Below are 23105 nucleotides of genomic sequence, written 5' to 3'. Positions count from 1 at the left end.
TCCAGGCACAGTTGAGTGGAGGGATAGGTGGATCATGCTGAAAATAGCAATATTAAGTGACAATCAGTCAGGTTATCTATTTTATCTAGATTTCTATCTTATCTGGATTATCTTTCAGAATGTTGAAGCCACTGGTCCCATTTTCTTCCATCTTTTAATAATGATATGTAGGTTATGATATATAATCTATAATCTTATGATATATAATTTTTTATATTCCTATCCTCAGAGTTCATTTTCTTATTGGTTTTAGGTTCTTATTCAGCTCTCATTTAAAAAAAAAAAAGGCTAGCCACAACCCCCATTTTCTCCCTTACTGAACTTTGTTATATTTCTATCTATTGCTCTGGAGAATACTTTTTCAGTCTCCTGCACAGTGTATTGCATATATGGACTAGGTTTGGTTTTCCCAGAGCATAGCAGGAAAATGGGTTAGAAGATTAATCATTCAGTGTGTAACTTTCATTCATTTCTTCCCTTTTGGATTGTCCCACCCACATCTATCACAGATGACTTTGTGATCAGCCCCTAACAATGAAAACTTCATCTTGTCTTCCTTGGAAAGACACCTCCAAGTTCAAGGTGGGAAAGAGGACTGGGTATCCAGCTGCTTCTGGAAGACACAAACAATTCTCTTGTTTTAAGCTCATGCACAATTTGTTTTCAGAATCCATAAGTTAATGGTGGTCGTGGTGGTGGTGTTGCATGTTTGTGTGTGCATTAAATGAAAGGATGATGAGAGGGAAATGACCGATTGGTTGTATAAAAGTCATCAAAATGAATTAAATTAATACAATGTAGGGGCGCCTGAGTGGCTCAATCGGTTGAGCATCTGACTCTTGATTTCAGCTTAAGTCATGATCTCACAGTCTGTGGGACTGAACCCCATGTCAGGCTCTGGACTGAGTGTGGAGCCTGCTTAAGATTGTCTCTCTCTTTCCCTCTGCCCCTCTCCCCCACTTGTATTCTCTCTCTTTCACAAAATAAAAAAATAATACTAATAATAAAAAAATAAAATAATATGCCCATGTAAAAACCATGACGGAAGGCATGACTCTCAGAGTGTTCCTATAAATTACTTTGAGGGCAGAAGAAAGAGAATGCATAGTTTCACAGTTCAGATGAAATTGGTTGGTCAAAGTTAGATTTTCTTTAAAGACCCATTTTTGCCTTAAAAAATGTACATTCTGTTTTATATTATATCTATTTATCACTAAAATATTTTAATGACGTTACATTAATGGATGTTCCAGGAAGTGCACCACATTAATCATAGGGCAGTGGACACCTACAGGAACCGTGCTGTCTTAGAGATAAGCAGTGCCTTAGATTGAGAGTTGGGCTGAATTTAGATGTATAAGTTACACCATGCATAAACCTTGAATTTAGGGTACCAATCGCTAAGAAGTGACAAACTGACTATTATTGTCAGATTCTGTGCTATCAATAAATGGCTTCTATAACATGATAGCATATTGACATACTCCTGAAGTATGTGCCCTTTAAGAATCAAAAATTCTAGGGGCGCCTGGGTGGCTCCGTCGGTTAAGCATCCAACTTCAGCTCAGGTCATGATCTTGTGGTTATGAGATCCAGCCCCACATTGGGCTGCTGCTTTCAGCTCAGAACCCACTTTGGATCCTCTGTCTTCTCTCTCTGTCCCTCCTGTGCTCATGCTCACTCTCTCTCTCTCTCTCTCAAAAGTAATAAATAAATATCTTTTAAAAATCTAAATGATAACGGGTTTAACACAATGCATTTAATGTGAATTTTTATGAAGCCATATAATTATATCTATTATTAATCATTGTATGAAATGTTATGCCGAGGTAGAGTTCATGCAGATTAATCGAATTCTTATGATCTCTGACAGTGAGATCTCAAGTACCTCAAACCCACAGTAAAATGCAAGAAAGTAAGTCAGAGAATGAGCAAGTGTCATTGGGGTTTGAACGATCATTCCTACATCAGCCAAGGGCATTTTCTACATCAGGGCAAAAACATTTCTAACAGAAAACCCTTATATGAAAAAAATATGGGCTGGATTGGGGAGAGGAACGTATGTAGAAATCATTTCTTCCTCTGAGGGCCAAGATGAGTTAACTCATAGATTGAAACCTTCGCAACTTGGATCGAAAACTTTGCAACTTACTCGGAAAACTTCGAAAACATACATCTTGCTGAGCTCTGAGGCCATGGCACACACCGCTGTTCTGGATCTCCCTCGGAAGGTTCGTTGGGACTTTCTCCTCTTGTAGACTTAAAGCACCATCTGCTTGAGAAACCACTGGGCTGTGTGACATCCTTCTCTTCTTCCGATGGTATGTAATTCTCAGTGCCAAATGCTTCTCTTCCCATCCCCCAGTTCATGCTCTACTTCTTTGTGGTTGTTCTTCTTCTCTTTTCTCTTAATCCACGTGCTTCAGCAACCAGTACTAAAGGTTTTTAACCTCCCATGGTTCGCCACATCTGGTACTTACTATTGCCAGATAGTCCCTTCATTCTTAACTCCATCTCTCTTTCTTCATTTTAATAGACACTATCCTTGATTACGAATGAAACAAAATCTAAGTGTCCCAAGCGTACCTCTTCAAATCGAAAGTCTTTACATTTTTGTTCAACATAGCCAGAGGAGAGACAGACCACAGGATGGAGAGCAGAGGAGAATATCCTTGCATACATTTAGAAGGCAAAGCTCTGGCACTACATGTATTTTCTTGTACTGTTGGAATACAGTTGGGATAGGTGTTCTCATCAATCCTGCTTACAGAAATACATTATGAGTTTTCTTCTCAATTTCTTTACTAGGAGCCATTATGATTTTTTTAAAGATTTTTTTAAATGTTTTTTCACTTTTTTGACAGACAGAGACAGAGTGTGAGCAGGGCAAGGGCAGAGAGAGGAGACACAGAATCTGTAGTAGGCTCCGGGCTCTGAGCTGTCAGCACAGAGCCCGATGTGGGGCTTGAACCCACAAACCATGAGATCACGACCTGAGCTGAAGTCGGACGCTCAACCGACTGAGTCACCCAGGCACCCCTATAATTTTAACATTAAATGAAGTCTCTAGGATTTTGTTCAACCACTGGCCTCAAGTTTATGGAAATAGTGTGCTTTTTTCCCTTTTTTTTTTTTTAATTCTCAAGTTAGCAAACACGCAGTGTAGTCTTGGCTTCAGGAGTAGAACCCAGTGATTCATCTCTTACATATGATACCCAGTGCTCATCCCGAAAAATGCCCTCCTCAGTGCCCATTCCCCATGTAACCCATCCTGCCATTGCCCACTCCTGTCAACCTTCAGCTTCTTCTCTGTATTTAAGAGTCTCCTTGGTTTGCTTCCTTCTCTGTTTTTATCTTATTTTTCCTTCCCTTCCCCTATGGTCTTCTACTAAGTTTCTCAAATTTCACATATGAGTGAAATCATATGATGTCTGTCTTTCTTTGACTGACTTATTTTGCTTAGCATAATACCCTCCAGTTCCATCCACGTTGTGGCAAATGGCAAGATTTCATTCATTTTCATCACTTACTAGTTCCATTGTGTGTATACTGCATACCGCATCTTCTTAATCCATTCATCAGTTGATGGACATTTGGGATCTCTTCATAATTTGACTTATTGTTGATAGTGCTGCTATAAACGTTGGGGTGTCTTTTTATAAAATACTCCCCATCCTGTTGGATGGTTCTGGTGAAATAAACATTGTACTGACACTTATTCTCTTCCTTCCTCCTTCCCTCCCTTCCCTCCTTCCTTCCTTCCTTCCTTCCTTCCTTCCTTCCTTCCTTCCCTCTTTCCTTCTTTCCTTCCTTCCTTCCTTCCTTCCTTCCTTCCTTCCTTCCTTCCTTCTTTCCTTCCCCTTTTTTCTTTCTTTCTTTTTCTGAATGATAGTGCTAAGAAACCACTGCATTGTGACGATAGGAAAGTGAAAGCAAGCCTTTAACATGGCGGCAATAATGGAGTTGGTACTTACCTGCTTACAAGAACTGCACTCTCTTGGCCACCTTTCCAATATAAATTTGCTTAATCCTCCTAACCATGCTATGTTTTCTACTTTTTCTATTTCATAGAGAAGGAGAAATCAGGTGTAAAGTGTTAAATAAAACTTGCTCGGCATCACGGCGAGAGTAAAATGAGGACCAGATTCAAATCCACAAAGTGGCTTTTGGGTCCATAGTTAAAATCTCTTACCATATATTTTAAACATTTTTTAATGTTTATTTTTGAGAGAGAGAGAAAGACAGAGTGCAAGCAGGGAAGGGGCAGAGAGAGAGAGAGGGAGACACAGAATCTGAAGCAGGTTCCAGGCTCTGACTTGTCAGCACAGAGCCAACATGGGGCTCAAATTCACGAACCATGATATCGTGACCTGAGCCGAAGTCGGACACTTAACCGACTGAGCCACCCAGGTGCCCCCATGTTTTAATTTTTAGAAAAACCTCTTGAATTTACTTTTATAGTCAGATGCTCCTCCCCAAAGAAACACAGTATCACAGGCTTATAGCTGAAGCAGCATTCTTTGACTTGTTTATATCCCTCTGTACCTGGCTCAGCTATTGCTTTTAGCAGTAAGTCACAAAATCCAGGTTTTGTGCTACCTGCCACTTTATTTCCTTCTGTCAAACGTAGCTGTTGTTTACCTTAGTGATTTATCAAAATTTCTCATCAACTCATTTTTTTAAAGCTATCCAATTCCTCCCAAGCCTCTCTCTTTAAAAGTGGGGGGAGAATCACTTTGTCAAAATCGTCACAGAAGCTGAAGGTAGAAAGGGCTGCTACATCTTTCTTTATGTTCTGGGGTCCTTTTCAACGTGCCAGTTTCATTTGTACCTAAAAACCTTAAAAGATACTCAGTTCACCCACACTTGCTGGCTGACGCCAAATGGAATTCTCAGTACCCGAGAATTGCAATCATGGAAGATAACAGGCTCAGACTGTGTGCCTTGTACCGTGATTGATTTTCAGATGCTCTTCTGTGTAAGGGGCAAACTTAGAGGAAAGTAGACTTTTTTTCTTGATTAGAAAGAATCCAAGTGCGTTAGAGAATAGGTATGCACAGCAACAGTGGCTAAACGCCAGCTGCCCAGCCCCACTGGGGTAGCGGGGATCCTAATTTTCTGCAGCACGATGGTTTCCAGAGTTAGGGATTTATAACCAGTAAAATATAAATAAGATATCTGAGGACTAATATGAGATTGTTAATATTTTCTTTCCTAGTAAGAACACTAAAATACATGTACACACACATGACCCCACGATCCACTGATCATCATACCGCATCCACATGGATATTACCACTTATTATCTAGCCTTATGAAAATTTCCCTACAATGTCTCAGTGTTTCTAATTTTCCCGTGAATACATGTGGATATCTGTGTAGAATAGGACTGGCCAAAGGAAGAACTATTTTGTAGGCCATAAAGCCTCAGTTGGAATTCCAAATTCTGCCTCGAAAAGCAATCCCACACCCGGATATCGTATCCTGAACGTATCAGATAACCGGCTATTTGGATACCTATTCACTCCACAGATATTTGTGTCAAATTTCCATATCTAAGCCAAGAAATGACAGCTCTACAGAAAGGCAAGAAGCAAGACCTTCTAGACTTATGTGTATATGAAGAAAACATATAGTCAATATGCACGTAGTGCAGCATAAAACAAAATAAGTAATCCAATTCAGTAGTCCCCCCATATCTGCGGGGCATATGTTCCAAACGCTATATACACTGGGGTTTTTTTCTACACATACATACACATAATAAAGTTCAATTTATAAATTAGACACCGTAAGAGATTAGCAACAATAACTAATAAAACAGGATAATTATAACAATACACCGTAATAGAAGTTATGTGAATGCTGTCTCTCTTTCTCAAAATATTTTATTGTTCTGTGCTCCTCCTTCTTCTTATAATGATGTGAATGATGAAATGCCTACATGATGAGATTCAGTGAGGCAAATGGTGTAGACATGGTGATGCAGCATTGGGCTGCTATTACCTTCTGACAGTGCATCGGAAGGACCATGTGCTTCCAGATCCACAGTTACGGAGGGCTACTGCATAAAATAAAAACACGGCAATGAAAGGACCTTGACAGGGCTCACATTTTCCTTTCTTTCTTTCTTTTTGGGTCCAAATTCATTTTTATTTGGAAAATATAAAGGTGTTACACTTGAAATTGCTAACAAAGCTTTTTAAGCAATCAATCATCCTGTTTTGACTACGACAATGAAAGTCTGGCTTGAAAAGAAAAGAAAAAAAAGTATTCAGCATCATTTACTCAGAGGCCTTTCAGAATTTGTTCTTGAAGTTTCTGGAACTTTCCTGTCTGTAAAGTACAGGAATCACTGAATTACATGAGGAAGCCTCTCGGGGCCAACCAATGAAAGTTACACAATTGTCATGAAAGGGATCCATGTACCTTCGGCATAGGAATCTGGACGATCCAACGATCCTCTCCTCTCCAGCTCGGGAGGGACTTACGCTACAGGATGAAGAGTCAGATTGTTGGTTTAACAGTACGTTTCTGGCACAGATGCGACTGGCCCTTAATATCCTGTGATTTTAGGACATTCTGTAAATAGTTTGGAGTTAATTCAATTTATTCAGAAATTAAACCTATTTAGAAAGGTTCACTACTATGCCAGAACATCCGCTGGTTCTAGTATCCATATATAATATGTGTAGGTAAATCAGAGTCTTAAAGTGTACTTAGAATACTGCATTATTCAAACCCAAACCGATTTTAACGTAATGTCTGCAATTAAAAGCAGCTGATGAAACTAAAGCCAAAATTCTCACAAAGGAGACTCACTCTCACGAAACTGTTACTTAGAGAACTTCCGGAAGCATGTGTCCCTAAAGCCATTTGAGGACAGGTAAGGAGACACCCTCCCCTCATTCTTTACCATAGGATTCCAGGTGAAAGTGGGCCAGAAGTGAGCATTTCTAAATAGTTCAGAAAAGTCCATGGCAGTGTTAAAAAGACGTTTAAGAACATCTCTCTGCCGGGGCGCATTGGTGGCTCAGTGGGTTAAACGGCTGACTTCAGCTCAGGTCATGATCTCACAGTTTGTGAGTTCCAGCCCCACGTGGGGCTCTGTGCTGACAGCTCTGAACCCGGAGCCTGCTTCCAATTCTGCATCTCCCTCTCTCTTCCCCTCCCCTCCTGGTGTTATGTCTCTTTCTCTCAAAAATAAATCAATATTAAAAAAAAAAATGTCTCTCTGTCTTTCTGTTTCTGTGAGTGGTGGTGCTCATCAGAATTTCCTAGTGGCGCAAGGACAAAGGCAAGTCCGGACACTCGCTCAGATGTTAGAATGGAAGGTGCACTGTTGGGTCGTCCTTAGAACGTGCTTCTGCGGGCTTTCTCCTGTATGTGGATCACTTTCTCCTGTAGTGTGGGTCAAGTGGACTCCTGTGAGGGAGTGGTGTTTGGTGGCCAGGACCTCTTGGGCATTTCTTCCTAAGTGGAATACACAGCGGATCAGGGGGTAGGGGAGATAACACAGGGAAGCTACTCTTTCCAGCTCAGAAGGAGTTGATGAAGCCCATGTATGCATTCAAGAAGCCCATGGGATCCTCCAGCTGTGGAGAGAGGTTGATGTAGTCATCCAGAATCAGCACTGATAGGGATTCACATGATCCAATGGCCCGTCGAGAAAAGTAAATGGCAACTGTTACAGAAGTAAGAGCTCCCACCCAGCATCTTCTAAACTTCCTTCTCTGGCTGAAATCCTGTAAGAGACTGTCGATAACTGAATTGCCATCATCGTTCTATATCCCTGCCTACATGTCCCACGGCTCACTCTCAGAGTGTCAGGCACATGGCCCGAAGACGGGGTGTGAGACCTCAGGAGAAGGTTCATCAATCACGTGAGGATAGACGACAGCATGTTTCCATCTTTGAGAAACTTTTGGGGAAGGTGAGTTGGTGAGTCTTGGGAAGTACACATCCCTTCGAGAGACAGAGACTGTTTATGGCAAGCTTCCCAGATCACTTCTGCTTGAACCTATAGAGCAGCCCCCAAGCAACGATATCTCCGTAATCATGAGACAAAAGGTTGATCTTGTGGTTTGGGAGCTCCAGATGCCACAGAGGTGCCTCCACAATGCCAGCCCGTTCAAATATGGAATAGTGATATGGCCTCAGTTTGTCACCGAAGCCAAAGCATAGGACATCAAGGGCAATCACTGGATGAAACCTCAGGGTCAGGCCATCCCAAACCTTGTGCCAACCATAGCTGGATGTTGGAAAGCCATGTGAAAGCACAACTATTGCAGACTTCCAACCACACCCACAGAACCTTGGTGGAAGATGCCTAGTCCCTTGTAGGTAAAAAATTTGCATGATAACTGCCATGAGTGAAGAGAGGGAGAACACTGCGGGTAGGGAGGTATGGGATATGCAGATAGGCCACAAGCAGGGGCACAGCCAGTAACCCCACCTGAACCGCTTATCCTGGTCCAGGTAAGATCTAGACTACAAGACTCGATGTTTGGAAGAGAGCTCACATTCCATATTTAATTAGAACGCTATGGCTGGAATGAGACCTGGGAGGAAATAGCAAGACAGAGAAGTGAGATACTTTAGACGTGTATAGCTTAGGTGGGAAATGTACTAGGGTCCTAGAGTTAGAAATTCCTGGTAACAAAGAATCCCCTAGTGTTTATTAGGGATCAAAAAGGGACCGTGTCTCAGTTATGCCATCTAGATCACAAGGAGATACAAGGAGCACCATTCTAAAGCAAGGCCTCAGAATCTTAGATGGTTTCAGAAGTATGATGTGATGCCAAGCTGGGAGGAGGGAGACACTTGCCTTTGGTACAAATGCATATGTCTTGGGGAAACAGCACTGGGTTGGGTATCAACAGGTATAAATTCTGGTTCCAGATGCCTTGTGTGTAAATCAACACTGCTCAATTTCCCTTTCTGTAAAGGGAACTGTAATCTACCTCTCAGGGCCAACATGTTAGTTAAAATGTCTAATCAAAAAGAATGGGCAAACGCACCCAGGGCTATCAATTGGTACTGTGCTCAGAGTGGGTGTGGCAAATGAATTTCAACGTGTGTGAACACCAATATTCTGAACGGGGTCGTCCCTGGCAGCAACGTATTAAGACGGCAATCGAGGAGCTAAGTACGCTATCGTATGTTTTGAAATCTATTCCCCGTGTTGTAGAAACAACACCTAAGTGTGGAATTGACCGGCAAAGGTCAACGATACCAGTTTCGTATGCAAAAGCCAAGCACGATTCTTTCCAAACACTTTCTGTTCATTCTGCTTTTCCAATTGGTTGTAATAGCTGGAGTCTCTAGGTGGCCCTTTTTTTTTTTTTTTTTTTAATGATGTGAGGAAACCTGATTATCTTCTAGCCAGACTTATTTTTCACAGTTTCTTTTGAACTCATCTACTTGAGCTCTAACAAAGGAAAAACTAGCATTGTTGCTAAGGGCAACCTAAGAAATGAATTCTATCATGTGTGAAATAGGCGCTCCCCTTGGAAAGTCTGTCAATAATGATTTCTGGTGCAGACATCTCCAACAGGTAGATAGTGACCCATCAATAGCTTCATCACCCTGTCTTCTCAATGTCAGGACATCTACTTCTGGCCTCTTCAGCCCACCAAATAGGTAACGATGGGCAAGAATTCCCCACATCTCTGCAGTCCCAACCCCTTATTGATAGCTAGGTAATAATTAACAAAGCTTAGTTTCCATCAGGCATCTGTCAAGCACTTTAAAAATATTAACTCATTTAATCCACGTGACAAGGGCATAAAATAGGGACTCTTGTTATCTCTATGTTACAGAAGACAAAAAAAAAAAACAAAGTCTGGATGCAATTTGCCTAAATCCATACCAGTGAGAACTGGAGTCTGAATCCAGGTGATCTGGATGTAATGTGCTCAACCGCTCTGCTAGGCTCATGCCCAATACTTGAGGTGAGGATTTGTGTGGAATGAGTAATAAATTCAGCCAGTGATATACACATACTTTACTATTTTTTTAATGTTTATTTATTTTTGAGAAAGGGAGACAGAACGCAAGAGGAGGAGGGGCAGAAATCCAAATCAGGAGACACAGAATCCAAATCGGACTCCAGGCTCTGAGTTACCAGCACAGAGCCCGACGAGGGGCTTGAACCCATGAACCGTGAGGTCACGACCTGAGCCGAAGTTGGACACTCAACCGACTGAGCCACCCGGCGCCCCTCATCCAATTATACTTTAAAGTTATTTATGAAATTCTCTGATGACGTATGTTTCCATTTTCCATCTTTGCTTAAATTTAACTCTTTGGTTCAATCTTATTCTTTCTGATAGGACTACACGGTGTCAAATCCAGTTGGGATTGAGTTTATAATGGAAAGTCAAGGGATAGCATGGGACCTCAAAGCTCCTACCTGGACACAATGCTTCTCTATTTCTAGAACAGCTTTTAGGTTACTAAATAACACACCCTAGAGCTAGATCTACAAACTGGTGAAGGTCATTAAAGTCTCTCTTTGTGGCTAAAAGCAAATGTTAGAAGATTTGCCCTGGTCTTCCAGCATGGAAGAAACCCACAACCACAGTCCTTTAGTTGCCATTGAGTTGATGTGCTATGATGCCGCTGAAGACGTCCATGTGTTTCTTTCCTAAGATCTCCCACGGCTGTCTCCCCTGGCTTCCCTGAGACTGGGGCGCATCTGCTGGTATTAGCAGCACTGGGTAAGCTTGCCATTTATTTACTTCGAGCCAACTGTGATCAAAAGCCCCTAACAGAAGCTAAAAAGATAGCTTAGTGGAATCAACATCTGGTAGATAATACTTAAATTCCCTGCAATCCTGCGTTTACATCCTAGTAGGGTAAAATCAATCTTCCCTTTACTGGGAAAAATGCAATCAACTATAACTTTCTCAGTGTGCGTTTGTTGGTTTTAAACTTTTAAAACTAAATCATATTTGTTTTACAGAGACAACTGATAGCGTTTGAACTGATTTGTCGCATCTCCGGACAAACTGGGTATATGATGAAAATCTGTCAATATCGTTTAATGACTGCCGGATCAAACACGAGTTTTAAGTGGAGAAACAGTATCTTAATAAAGCCTTCAAGTATGTTTATTTTTATTATGAAATGGTTGAAGTATCACAGTAGAAAATTCAAAAGTAAAACAGGATTTATTCCTTAACTTAGATATAAAGACAATTGGGTCTGAATTTGAAAGAGATAGTAGTAAAAATAATAAAATTAAATTGTATTTTACATGCCCTACTTTTTTCTGTAATTAGGTGACTTGGAAGGATTTATGTGTTTTCAATTATGTGGACCCTTCCTATTCTGAAATGAATCTGGGCAAACGAAAATTATTACTATAGAGTCACTATTTCTGATGAAATTATTTCAATTCCATTGTTTTGGGGTAGAAAACACTTGAGACTATCGACTTGAAAAGTCATTTGCCTTCATTATATGCTATCGATTTAACTTTATCTGGACTGGATAAAGGTATGAATAACTAGAAAAATAGTACATTAGGAAGAAACTAGAGCCTTAATTAAATAAATGTATCATTTAAGTTTTCTATAACAGTAAACTTGTACTCAGAATTTTATTCAGTCATGTATAATTATAGGAATATATACTTGGAATTTCACATTCCAAAGACAGGCCAAACCAAACGTCCTTAAAATGCAAGTAGTGAAACTGTTATAGCATAAAAAGTAACTGGTAGATAAAAATTATGTACACAAGCCCTTATTCTTATTTTATAAACTTCGGTTATAAAATAAATTTGGTTGAACTCAAACACCAATCCGGTATATGTATTTTTCTCCAGTTCACAAGACTCTCTTACAGGTTCTATTAGAAAAGAAAAAGAGGGGCGCCTGGGTGGCTCAGTCGGTTGAGCGTCCGACTTCAGCTCAGGTCACGATCTGGCGCTCCGTGAGTTCGAGCCTCACGTCGGGCTCTGGGCTGATGGCTCGGAGCCTGGAGCCTGCTTCTGATTCTGTGTCTCCCTCTCTCTCTGGAGCCTGCTTCTGATTCTGTGTCTCCCTCTCTCTCTCTGCCCCTCTCCCGTTCATGCTCTGTCTCTCTGTCTCAAAAATAAATAAACATTAAAAAAAATTTTAATAAAATAAAAAAAAAGAAAGGAAAAAGAAACATACCTTTTTTTTCTTTTCTCACAGACCTTCTTTTAGACTGTAAGTGGAAAGATATTACCTGTATCCTTATCATGCACAGAACAACTTATTAGGAAAATAAATAGGAAGCTCACACGAAATGAACACATAATTTTAGAAAAGGGTTTTGCATTTGGTCAGCCGTTCTTTTTGGAGAAGTAAGACCTTAGTGCAGCTTCTAAGTGGTAACTAAGTGACCAAACCAGTGCTTCTCTATGAAAATTCCTACAATATTTCAGTAGTTTTGGATTTTGCATAGAAAACAAATGGATAACTTGGGAATAACTGGACTTACGGAATTCATAGAACCATATACAGTTCACATAATTGTATTAAGCACAAAACACAGCAGAAATCCATCATGGGGGACAACCACCAAATGCAACATCATGCAGCATGTATTAAGACTCTGGTATTAACTTCTAATACAGCCACATATCAGTGAAACATGGCCCTATGACAAAACAAGCAACAACCAACAACGATGAGACCAACAAATGCCTTTATTTTTCCTTCTTATGTTTGGTCAAGTATATTATCCAAAACCTATTCCCCATACCTCAATGGAAAGGCTCTGGTTTTTCCTGTGAGACCCTTATTGCTAACTAGAAGTTTCTTCTCATTTGGATTACAATTGTTCACTCCATCTTGGATTCAATAGAATCTTTTTCAGCTGTAGTTCTGTGCGAGCCTTTTTAAAAAATGTTTATTGATTTTGAGAGAGAGTGAGAGAGACAGAGCAGGAGTGGCAGAGGGGAAGAGAGACAGAGGGAGAGAGAGAGAGAACCCCAACAGGCTCTCTACTGTCAGCACAGGGCCCGATGGAGGGCTCAATTTCAGGAACAATGAGATCATGACCTGAGCCAAAATGAAGAGACGACGCTCAACTGACTGAGCCACCCAGGCGCCCCTGTATGACGCTTTTTTGGAATATGTTCCAGAAGCCCTTGGTCCCTACTGCTCAGAAACAGCCTAACTAGGTGTATCGAGTTTCATGAAACAACCTGATCCGAGATCTACATCTATGTATCTTTTCCCAATTGTATGACAAGAAGCAAACTATATAAAACTGTTGAATTCCATGATACTTCTGGGATAAACCAAATAGGCCCCGCCCCCTTCCACAGCCGCCCCCTATATGCCAGCCTTTAGTCTCTGGGGCTGCAAGAATCTGATGAGAAATGTGAACAATGATCTGGTTGCACAACTCCCTCCCTATTACTCACAGTGCTGTCTTTGTTGAGTTATCCGTTGGTTGTAGCCCTTCTCTCTCAGTGCTTTGTGCATCTGCCCCAAAGCAAAACGATTGGTGGAAGACTATGATTTTGTTTTTCAGGAGAGTGGAAAGCTGCTAGTGTCTAGCACTTACCGAAGGCCTCAGACTTCCACTTGACGGGACAGGTATGGCATCATTTCTTCTCTAATTCAGAAAGATCAAGGCAAACTTGCAATACTCACAGTTGTAAAGGAAGCGAACAGGTATGGAAAACACAGACCTGCCCCTGGACTCTCCATTACCAAGAGGTAAACAGCAAGGAAACCCAAGTTGGCAGTTACAATAGCTTGAGAGGGTCACAACCTGCACACACGAAGTCAGGCAGGAAGGAGGATTCGCATAACACTGTTGAAAAGGAAAATGATGTGCTCAGGCTTGGAATCAGGTGGTCAAGTCAGGCAAAAGTGTGGGTGGGACGGTGGCATGATAAGGAATTAATTCAATGACCGTAATGGAGCTTTCATTGTTTTGCACTTGAGAATGATGTAGTAATATGTAAAATCTTAAATTAGTCAAAACATTCCAAGCCATTCCAGATGCTTCCATGTTGGGTTTAGAAGGAGCAGGGGGTCACTGGGTTCTCTAATGGAAAGATGACGTATGTCTCTGTCCATGCTAAATACTAATGACCTCTCACTGAGCTGTTATTATGTGCTATGCACCGTGTACAGTAACTTATTTATTTTTCTCTATTTTCACATGATCTGCCTGACAATCCAGTGGGGTAGGTCTAGGCTCCATGTTACAGATGAGAAATGTAAGACTGGAAAAACATACCTTTCTCTGCTAGCAAAGAGTAAAGTCGGATTAAAGATTCCGTGATTCAAGCCCTGTGCTCTCTTTAATGTAATGCAATAGTTGAGCTGAAAATTTCACTCCTGGACCTAAGAATCCTATCATTACATCAGGTGTGGCAAGAGCCACAGAGAGAATTACCTTCAAATTATAACTATGGATGTAAATGTAACCATTCATTTGTTCAGGACAATTTGTTCCAGATAATGCTGCAGCAGTGAACAAGAGACAAGGTCCCTGACCCTAAGGAATAAACTTACAGCAAGCTGCTAAGGAGAAACAGAAAATAAACACATTTTCATGATATGTCAGACAAATGGAGCTGGGTAAGAAATTAATTGGGAATGCCTTTTTATAAAGGATGATTCAGGATAGACCCTTTGCTAAGAAGACAATTGTGACGAAGCAGGAAAGAACCATTCGGATATTGTTAGAGACCGTGTTCCAGGGAGAGAAAATAGCAAATTTCAGTGGCTTTATGAAAGCAAAATGTATTTGGGAAACAGCATGCGTATCCGTGTAGCAGGAGCAGAACGGAGACGAGGCAGATTCGTACAGTTGGCCTTGAACAACACAGGGGTTAGGGGCACAGACGCCCTGCACAGTGAAAAATGCCCATATAACTTTTGACTCCTCCAAGTGTAAATCCTAATCGCCTATACCGTTGACCAGAAGCTTTACTGATAACACAGTCGATGAACAAGCATTTCGTATGTAATATATTACTATTGCACACTTACAACGAAGTTAGCTAGAGAAGAGAATGACGCGATTAAGAAAATCGTAAGGAAGAGAAAAGTGTTTACAGTTTTGTATCTTTTCAAGGACACACATAACTGGAACCTGTGTTTTTCCAGGGCCAACCTTAGAAGTAAATGCAGAGAGAGGGATTAATGACCCACGAAGAGTCATCTGAAGGCTTCAAGGAGAGCAGCAACATTCTCCCTGCAGTAAAGAGAAGGGTTTTTCTTTTATGTTTATTTATTTATTTTAAGAGACAGAGAGAGAGAAAGCATGGGTGCATGCAGGCATGCAAGTGGGGGAGGGGCGGGGAGAAAGAGAGAGAAAGAGAGAGAGAGAGACGGAGGGAAAGCATCCCAAGCCTACTGCATGCTTTCAGGGCAGAGCCCAACACGGGGCTCGATCCCAGCAACCGTAAAATTATGACCTGAACCAAAATCAAGAGGCAGATGCTCAACCGACTGAGCCCCCCAGGAGCCCCTAAAGAAGTGTTTAAAGGGGCCAGCTGTTAGTCAGTTTGGACTGATTTAACAAAACACTATAGACCATGTGGCTTAAGTAGCAAAACTAGTTCTGAAGGCTGGGAAGTCCTGGACCAGGGAGCAAGCATGGTCAGGTTCCAGTGAAAGTCTTTTTTCTGGTTTGTGAACAGACTTTTACTTGCTGTGTCCTCCCACATACACACACACACACACACACACACACACACAGAGTTTGGGCACTTCACCTTGTAAGGACACTAATCTCATCATTGCTTCTCAAAGGTCGCACCTCAGAATACTATCACACTGAGAATTAGAGCCTCCACAGATGGATTTGGGGGTCGGGCTCAAATATTCAGTCCATTGCACTTGGAAATTGAAAAGGAGGCGTTACAATATGGATGATAGTGTGAGTAACAGATGAACACGGCTTGAGCAGGAAATTCTGGAACAGCAATTATCGAGGATCGGAATATCCTAGAGAATCTTTCTTTTTTTTTTTTTAAGAGCACATTTTTTCCTAAATGTTTATTTTTGAGAGAGAGAGAGAGAGAGAGAGAGAGAGAGAGACTATGAGCAGGGAAGGGGCAGAGAGAGAGGGAGACACAGAATCTGAAGCAGGCTCCAGGCTCTGAGCTGTCAGCACAGAGCCCGACATGGGGCTCAAAACTCACGGACCCTGAGATCATGACCTGAGCCGAAGTCGGACGCTTAACTGACTGAGCCCCCCAGGAGCCCCAGAATATCCTAGAGAACCTTGATTGTTTTCAGAACAGGGATAAACAGACTATACACAAATTTCAGCCTTTGTCCACATTCTTGGAATTAGAAAGTTTGTCTTCTGACTTCTTCAAATTCAGTCCATGGTGATTTTCAGGAGGATGATTTTCAGGTGATTTTCAGCTAGGATGAAATTCACCCTTTTCAAAATAGAGTCCCAAGAACATATCAAAATCTACCCCCAAACACACACACGCTCATATACACAAGCATACATCCACACACAAGTACACACACACCTTCCAGTCCAGGAAGCAGTGAGTAATATTGGTTGCACGTGAGAACGTGGCCAGTGAACTCTGTTAGCCCAAGGACATGGGCTCCTAGGCCAATACTTAATCTTCATTTACTTGACAAACTAAGATCTTAACACAACTACCAAATGGTTATCTCTTTATCAAGGAGAAGTGAGAGATTTGAGGCAGGTGGGTCTCAAGAGATACCTAAGTGAGGCGTGTCTCACAACCTCATAACCTCATTTTTCTGTGAATTTGGGGGGGGGGAGATGGGCTGGGCATTAGGTGTCTGTTTGGTGGAAATGTTCTTGATGGAAGTTGAGAATCTCAACGAACGAAATGACCGACTGCCCTTCAGGTCCATGGTGGTAAATGTGTAGCAGAAATATCTGCGTGATTAAGAAAGTTTTCCTTTCGGGGCGTGTGGGTGGCTCAGTCGGTTAAGCGCCTGACTCCGGCTCAGGTCATGATCTCGGCGAGTTCGAGCCCCGCGCGGGGCTCTGTGCTGATGGCTCAGAGCCTGGAGCCTGCTGCGGATTCTGTGTCTCCCTCTCTTCCTGCCTCTGACCCATTCACATTCTGTCTCTGTCTCTCTCCAGAATAAATAAACATTAAAAAATTTAAAAAAAATAAGAAAGAAAAGAATGTCTTTCTTCCTTCAGCTGCATGCAGTTGCCAGAGTGATTTGTCTCTAGTAGTTGCACTGACTTACATGGCTTCCCAGTTGTCCAGCTGACAGAACGTGTCACATTGTACCGTGACTTCTGCTTTACTTGTCGATCTCCCTAATTAAACTGTGAGCTGGTTTAAGGCAAAGAAAATATATGTATCTTTTTTACCTCTGGTCCTTTGGGCATGACAGTGCTCCATAAATAACTCCAAAAATAGATACGCTTTTAATGACAAACGTTCAATCTCAAACACCTAGATAGTGTGTATATATTTCTCTTTATAACAATTATCTGTCCTTGACCTGGTAATGAGGGATAAGCTTATTTCTGTAACAGACACTAAGTTCTCTGCCTGAAGTACTTGAAGTTATTTGTTCTTATATATTAATGGTAAATATGTAGGACGATTATTTTATCCTACGTAGCTATATTTCTAAGTATTTCTAAATTTATTTTAAACAATCAGCTGTAGTTCAAGTTGGTAAGACTCTGATCTTTGAACTATCCTTCATTAAATTATTATGTCTACCACTGGATCATATAATATAACTAACATTTTTGTTGCATAATATACTATATTCTGGAAAATTGCAATCCCTTGAAAGCATCCTTGTATTAAATTTTATGAACAATTGCAATCAAGCAAATCTTTTCAAGCAGAGACACAGAGACACCTGAGATTCTCCATTAACTCTCTTTAGAAGCAAAACTGACATTTGTTGGTTTAACTCTTATCATGACACCTGTTGTAGACTATTCTCAGAAAAAAAAAAAAAAGATTGCTTTGAAATGCATTTAAATAGTCCTGAATTCCTGTAAATCAGTAAGAGGTAATAATTAAAATGCCTGTTCTCAAATTTTCAGAAATGTAAAATACACATGGCATATTGTATGATTATTGTCTGATTTTTCATTAGATTATTTATATGAAAATCAACGTCTTCATTTTCCCAGTAAATTCAAACTGTAAGCGTACATAAATACCTAAATTCAAATGCAAGGATGAGATTTTTCCCTAAGTTTTAGGGAATGGAACTTACGTGTATAGTCTTTGGTCTAGAATGTCCAGTGTTGCCGTATATATCCAAGAACAGCCCTAAACTTAAAAGAAAGACTTAAAATTTAAAAAGAAGAGTTTTTACTCATATGTGGGATTTAAGAAACCCAACAGAGGAACATAGGGGAAGGGAAGGAAAAGTACGATGAAAACACGGAGGGAGACAAACCACAAGAGACTCTTAAACACAGAGAATAAACTGAGGGCTCCTGGAAGGGAGGTGGGCTAAATGGGTGATGGGCATTAAGGGGGGCACTTTTTGGGATGAGCACGGGGCGTTGCATGTAAGAGATGAATCAGTGGGTTCTCCACCTGAAACCAAGACTACACTGTATGTTAACTAATTTGAATTTAAATTTAAATAAGTAAATAAACAAACAAATGGAAGAAGGAGGAGGAGGAGGACGAGGAGGAGGAAGGGGAGGAGGAGGAGAAGAACCAGAACAACTTAAAAATAATCCAGAATTCTATACATTGCGGAACCTACTTCAGAATTAAACAACGGAAAGATAATTTGATCCCACTGGACCCAACCTTCAGGAAATTTATAAAGGACCTTCTTCAGGCTGAAGGGAAATGATGAAGAAATTTTTATCTAAGCATGTTAGCGCTAAGCTCTTATGAAAAGTTTCTACTATTTGAAAGCCCAAAGAAAGTTACTCGGTCATTTTAGTCAGGCAGATTTATTTACATAATCACGTGAGTTGTCTTGTCCAGGGAAATTCACCTATGTTTGGCTTTGTTATTTACTCTTTTATTAGACCCCAGACACCAGGTATGTTGTGCTTTTGTCCAGTTGAAAAGAACTCAAGTAGCGTTGCCTCATTGCCCTGTAGAGATACTTAACAGCTTTTGTATATAAGCTAGTAATCTTATTCTAACATTATTTTCCTTCCCAACTCTAGTGAGACACAAATGAACAGAGAGCATTGTGTCACGTTAAGGTGCACAACATGATAATTTTATATATGTACATATTATGAAATGATTGTCACAGTAAGGCTAGTTAACACACCCATCACCTCTCCCAGTTACCATTTTGTGCATGTGTGTGTGAGACAGAGAAAGAACATTCAAGATTTACTTTCATAGCGAATTTCAAGTATACAATACAGTATTGTTGGCTTTATTCACCACACTGTATGTGAGACCTCAAGAACTTCATCACATAACTGTGAATTTGTATCCTTTGACCAACATCTCCCCATTTCCACCACCCCTCAGTCCCTGGCAAAAACCAGTCTACTCCCGCTTTGACTTTGATCTTTTTTTAGATTCCACATACAAGTGAGATCATACAGTATTTCTCTGATTTATTTCACGTAGACTAATGCCCGCAAGTTTCATCTATGCTGTCACAAATGGCAGGATTTCCTTCTTTTGTAGGGATGAATAATATTCCATTGTACTTACATACCGTATTTGCTCTATCCATTCATCTGCTCACAGACGCTTAACTCATCACCGTGTCTTGAAAAACATGAATAATGCTGCAAAGTGGGGATGTAGATGCCTTTTTGAGATACCAATTTCATTTTTTTCTGGTAGATACCTACATGTAGAACTGCTGTATCATACGGCAGTTCTATTTTCTTTTTTTGTTTTGTTTTGTTTTTTTTTTTTTTGGTGGGGGAAGAGAGAGAGAAAGGGTGTGGGCCCATATGAGCAGGGGAAAGGCAGAGAGAGAGGGAGACAGAGAATCTTAAGCAGGCCCCGTCAGCACAGATCCTGATGCGGGAGTTGATCCCACGACCCTGGGATCAAGACCTGAGTTGAAATCAAGAGTTGGACGTTGAACTGACTGAGCCACCCAGGCACTCCTATTTTCTTTTTTTTTACTGGACCTCCGCTATGTTTTCCATAGTGAGTACATCTCCACCAATGGTGCACACATATTTCCTTCTCTCCACGTCTTCACCAATACTCTTTATCTCTTGTCCTTTTGATAATAGCTATGCTGACAAGTTGAGACGATATCATCTCATTCTGGTTTTGTTTTGTGTTTTCTGGATGAATACTGATGTTCAGCATGTTCTCATGTACTTGGTGGTGATCTGTACATTTTCTTTGGAAAAATACCTATTTGGGTCCTTTGTCCATTTTTTAAGATGGATTATTTATTTCCCCAGTGAGTCACATCAGTCACTTATGTTTTGGATACAAACCCCTTATCAGATATATGGTTTAAAAATATTTTTTCCCATTCTATAGTTTGCTTTTTCAATTTTGTTGTTTCAAATTTATTGGCCAAATAAATTTTGTCTATTCAGAAGCTTTTTAGTTTGATGTAGTCCTATTTCTTTTTTTAACCTTTTTAAAAAATTTTTTAATGTTTATTTTTGAGAGAGAGAGAGAGAAAGAGAAAGAGTGAGAAAATGTGAGTGGGAGAGGCAGAGAGAGAGGGAGGCGGAGAATCCCAAGCAGGCTCCAGGCTCTGAGCTGTCAGCGCAGAACCTGATGCAGGGCTCGAACCCACAGGCCAGGAGATCATGACCTGAGCCAAAGTTGAATGCTTAACTGACTGAGCCACGCAGGTGCCCCGAAGTCCAAATTCTTTATTTTTGCTTTTCTTGTTTGTGCTTTTGGTGTCATATACAAAAAAAAACATTTCCAAAATTAATTTCAAGTAGAATTTTCCCTGTGTTTTCTTTTAGGAGCTTTACAGTTTAAGTTTTTACATTTAAGTCTTTATTTTTTGAGGTAATTTTTGGAAGTGGCATAAGATATGGGTTCAATTTCATTATTTTCCATGTAATACCTAGTTTCCCAAGCACCATTTTTCAAAGAGACTATCCATTCGCAGTGAGTATTCTTGGCTCTCTTGCCAAATATTAACTGTATAGGTATGGTCATATTTATGGATTCTTACTTCTGTTCCATTGGTCCATATGAATGTTTTTATGCTAGTATCTTACTACTTTGAATTCTATAGCTTGTATTATAGTTATAAATCATGAAATATGATCCCTTAAGTTTTGTTCTTTTTCAAGATTGCTTTGGTTATTTGGGGACTTTTGTGGTTCCATGCAAATTTTAAAGAATTATTTTTTTCTATTTCTGTGGAAAATGGCACTGGAATTTCTATAGTGATTGCATTGACTCTGTAGATTGCTCTGGTTAGAATGGACATTTTAACAATATGAATTCTTCTGATAGGTGAACACGGGACAACTTTCAATTTACTTTTTCCTTTTTCAATTTCTTTCATTAATGTCTTATAGTTTTCAGTGTATAGTCTTTCACCTCCTTTCTTAAATTTTCATAAACATTTTAGTGTTTTTGATGCTTTTATAAATGGGATTATTTTCTTTATTTCTTAGATACTTTGCTGTTCGTTTATAGAAACAACTAATTTTTTATGTTAATTTTGTATATTGAAACTTTACTGAATTTATTCTAACAGTTTTTATATCATCTATAAAGAGATAAAGTTACGCTTTTTTCCTTTCTGATTTGGATGCCTTTTATTTATTTTCCTTGTCTAATTGCTCAGGCTAGACTTCCAGTGCTATGTCCAATGGGAAAGGAGAATGAATATCCCAATTATGTTTCTGATCTTAGAGGAAAAACTTTTAACCTTTAACTAGTGAGCATGTTAGATGTGGGCTTGCCATATGTGGCCTTTTTTTATGTTGGGGTACATTCCTTACATACCTAATTTGTTGAGAGCTATTAATCAGGAAAAGTGCTGAATTTTGCCTAATGCTTATTTATGTGTATATTATCATATAATTTTATCCTTTGTTAATGTGATGTATCACATGTATTCATTTGTATTGAACCATCCTTGCATCTGAGAGATAAATTCCACTTGATCATGGCGTATAATTCTTTTTTTTTTTAACATCTACTTATTTTTGAGAGACAGAGTACGAGCAGGGGAGGGACAGAGAGAAAGAGGGAAACCCAGAATCGGAAGCAGACTCCAGGTTCACAGCCGTCAGCACAGAGCCTGATGCGGGGCTCGAACGCACGAACCACGAGATCATGACCGGAACCGAAGTCAGATGCTTAACCCACCAAGCCACCCAGGCACCCCATAATTCTTTTAATATACTGCTGAATTTACCTTGCTAATATTTTGTGGAGAATTTTGCATCCCTATTCATCAGAATACGAGACTGTGATGTATTTTTCTTGTGTCCTTATCTTGCTTTTTTGTCAGGGTAACATTGGCCTCATAAATTGAGTTGGAAGTCTCCCTTCATCTTTAACTTTGGGGAAGATTTTGAGAAGGACTTGTGCTAATTTTTCTTTAAATGTTTGGTAAAATTCACCAGTGAAGCTGGTTAGATCCTGGGCTTTCCTTCATGGGGAAGGTTTGATAATTGATCCTATCCCCTTAGTCATTATTAATCTATTCAGAGTTCCCATTTTTTTTTTCACAATTTAGTCTTGATAGGTTGTATGTTTATCCTTTTCTTCTAGGTTATCCAACTCGTTGGCATATCAATATTCATACTAGTCTCATGTTCCTTCATATTTCTGTGATATCAGTTGTAATGTTTCTTGTTTCCTTTCTGATTTTATGTGAGTCCTCTCTCTCTCTCTCTCTCTCTCGGTTAGTCAAGCTAAAGTTTTGTCAATTTTATCTTTTTAAAAATGAACTCAGTTTTATTGACATTTTCTTTTTTTCTCTTTAAAGTTTATTTATTTATTTTGAGAGAGAGAGAGAGCATATGCATGATCAGGGGAGGTGGTGAGGGGAGCAGAGAGAAAGGGAGAAAGAGACAGAGACAGAGAGACAGAAAAAGAGAGATGCCTAAGTAGGCTCTGTGCTGTCAGAACTCAGGAATCAAACCCCCCAAACTGTGAGATCATGGCTTGAACTGAAATCAAGAGTCGGACACTCAACGGACTGAGCCACCCAGGTGCCCCTTGACATTAT

General features: G+C 40.1%; 1 pseudogene; it reads right to left on the bottom strand.

Annotated features, from left to right (window-relative positions):
* Positions 1–7538: 7538 nt before the first annotated feature.
* LOC101086213 overlaps positions 7539–23105 on the bottom strand; it is a 160790-nt pseudogene continuing 145223 nt past the window's right edge.

Source organism: Felis catus, chromosome A2, assembly GCF_018350175.1.
Source record: "Felis catus isolate Fca126 chromosome A2, F.catus_Fca126_mat1.0, whole genome shotgun sequence".
Lineage (NCBI taxonomy): Eukaryota > Metazoa > Chordata > Mammalia > Carnivora > Felidae > Felis > Felis catus.
This window is presented reverse-complemented; position numbering and strand designations above follow the sequence as displayed.